Genomic DNA, 3,192 nt, shown 5'->3' with positions numbered 1-3,192 from the left:
ATCTCTGTTTTTTTTCTTGTCAATCTGTCTTTTGTTATAGAACCTCAGTCAAGAAACTACAAGGGTAGAAAAGGGGAAAAAAAAAAAACCTTCTTTCTTCCTTTTCTACACATGCCTATAGTAGGAAAAATTATAAGAAATTCTTTGAGTTACATATGCCAGTTTATAGTCATTATCTTTAAACAGACTGTTGATACTCAGCTCTCCAAATACATTACTGCTAATTACTACCAATTCCCTTAGTGGCAAGAGTAAAGGGAAGCTGCCAATGTCCTGACAAAAAATTAACAAACTATAGAAATGATCCCTGAAAGTATAGTCTTCTGACAATAAATTAACACATGAAAAACCACCAAGATAAAATGATCAAAAAAAGGAACTATAAAAAATTGGAGGATCATTTACAAAATAAGCTTTCTGTTATTACCTCAAACTATCCTGGTTACCATAAAATCTTTGCAAGCAAGCTCTAATTTATTACTTTCCTTATTACTTTATTACTTTCCTTATGCCCAGAAGAGAGGCAACCCATATAATCTAATCAGTCCTGTGAAATTTCAAGATTTTAATGCTTGACACCTCCATAATTCTGATCACACTACCAATATACTGGAGAGGGAGAGCAAGAGGCTAGGTTAATATTCTTTAAGAGAGAATATATATATATATATCCTGAAATTATCCTATATATAGGATATATATCCTGAAATTCTTCTTGTCATGTCAAAAATGGTTTGCTATTTTCTCAAGACTCATAAAGACTTCTTTAATTTATTATGAACATTCTTGATTTTTCTAGGGCTTCCCTAAAAAAAGTATCACAAATTACATGGCTTAAACAACAGAAATTTATTTATTTCTCGTAGTTCTGGAGTTTACAAATCCAAGATCAAGGTGTAGTCAGAGACAGTTTTTTTAATGAGGCCATGAAGACAGGATGTGTTCCAGGCCTCTCTCCTTGGCATGTAAATGGCCAACTTCTCCCTGGGTCCTCACATCATCTTCCTTCTGCCTGTGGCTGTGTCCATACTTCCTCCTCTAAAGATGTCTAAAGACACCAGTCATATTAAATTAGGGTCCCCTAATGATTTCATTTTAACATAGTTACCTCTTGAAAGATCTTCTCTCCAAATAGGGTCACTCAGTCACTGAGAGTAAGTAATCTCCAAATACAGTCACATGTGAGGGTAGAGGTGATTGGGAGGGACACAATTCGACCCACAACAAACTCTTTGCCAAGAAATCTTTCTCCGATCACTTTGGTTAGTGATCAAATTATCTGATGATATTTGTCAATTTGAGCAGATAAATCATTTGGGAGCGAGAAGTTGCAATGAGCTCAAAGTAAGAGTCCTTAAGTCACTGATAACTTTGACTTTAACAAAATATAATTTCAACATTACTTTTAATCCTTTTCGTCACTATTCTTAGAGCATATAGAATGGACAAAACAGTCATTAGTGATAGTTAAAAATCCATAGATTTAGAGACAAGTAACCTGCGGTGAGTTCTGGTTTCAACTTTGGGGCAGCTTGGGTAGAAATTCTTCTTAGTTAGTTATAGAAAATATACTTGTTAGTTAACCATAGAAAATATCAACTCAATAGAATATTGTAAGAATTGAATATACTGATTATGCGAGAATGTTCTGTAAACAGTAGGGTCCAATAGAAAGTGCTTATAAGAATATGCCTTTTGAAATTAGAAGCTCTGAGTCCAGGTCTTATAGCTACTTATTTGCTTATTCTCTGGACAATTCACTTAACTTCTCTGAGCCTTGGTTCTTCATCTCTATTAAAAGGGTGATAGATCTTTTAGACATATGTCTCGATAAAGGAAAATATTAGATATTGGCCATCATAACATTAAGCATATTAAATTCTTACACAACAACAATTTGAACTTTTATGAGCTTTGAGGCTGTATGCATTCATTCAATAGCCAATAAAGCCCCTCCCCCAACCATCAAACCTAAGGTGATATTTTGCTCCTTTTAATCGTAGATTGCATGTAGCTTGCAACTTTATGATACTTTCTTTTGATTAAATTGGACCTTCCTTACTACTACTCAGTGAATTTAGGACAGCTGCTGCTATGGCTTCCTGTGAAGGCAGTGATAGCTGCGTGTGTGGATGTGGTTATGTGTGGGGGTATCTGTCTATCTGTTATTGCTGGAGATGGGGAGGGAGCAGTTACCAAAGTTGAGCCTTGATAGACTCCATCAGTCTGTCTAGACACCATGCCTGAAGGCATAAAACTTGCTGAAGGTGAGAAAAGGGAAAAAGGAAAATGAGAATCAAAGAACTAGTTCAGAAAATCATTTAAACCAAAGAAGGACAAAGCAAGAGAAAATCAGAAAGTGAGATTGGAAACAGGGCCAATGATGAGATTTGGCTCACATGCATCGAAGGAAGAAGATCTGGGAATACACTCTTGAGTTAAGTCAGCCTAACATAAGGTCCCTACAATAATCATTTCAGGATTATTTGGTATGGTTCTCCATACTAACATAGGGGGAAAAGATAATGGTCAGTTTTTAAAAATTGCTCCTTAGTTCTTGTCAGGTAGAAGTACAGGGGTGAAAGAAAAACCCCTGATCATATTACAGTTCTATAATTGGAACAATTTTAAAGTTCATAAACAGAATTCTTTCTAGCTCTAGGGGAAGATTGAAATCAGGGACTCTCAATTAATTCCTGTTAATACTTTTGCTTAACATGTATTGACTAGTATAGGTTGCTATTCGTGGGGCAAGAAACCAGGCAAAAATGATGAATAAGGTGTCCACCCCACCCCAGAGCATCTCACAGACTTTAGGCAAGATGGCCACATACACAGAACACTGCTGTCTGCCACAGAACACTCTGAGATCAGTAAGGAACCTCTGGAGGCCAACGGGAACTCTCTTAAGTATCTTTAGAAGTAGAGAGGCCAGTGTTTCGATTATGTATCTCAGAAGCACACTTCTACTGAGTGGCACACTACAAAGTTTGGGGCCCTCTTAGCAGTCTCTTTATCTTTTACTTTTTCCTTACACAATATCATCTTCTAAAACTATCTCTCAGTAAAGAGAAGGAAGAGACTGCTTCTCTAAAATGATAAAACTTGCCTATTTGACTACTCCTTCCAGATGTCCATAATAAAGACCAAAACACTAAACAAATAGGAAATATCTAAAATTATACAGAACTT

The 3,192-nt window shown here is 36.0% G+C and overlaps 1 pseudogene; it reads right to left on the bottom strand.

Moving 5' to 3' along the window:
- Window positions 1–236: 236 nt before the first annotated feature.
- LOC119871722 lies at window positions 237–323 on the bottom strand (annotated as a pseudogene).
- Window positions 324–3,192: the final 2,869 nt, after the last annotated feature.

Source organism: Canis lupus, chromosome 4 (assembly GCF_011100685.1).
Source record: "Canis lupus familiaris isolate Mischka breed German Shepherd chromosome 4, alternate assembly UU_Cfam_GSD_1.0, whole genome shotgun sequence".
Taxonomy (NCBI): domain Eukaryota; kingdom Metazoa; phylum Chordata; class Mammalia; order Carnivora; family Canidae; genus Canis; species Canis lupus.
The sequence above is the reverse complement of the archived record's forward strand: the minus strand, read 5'-3'. Positions and strand labels throughout refer to the sequence as shown.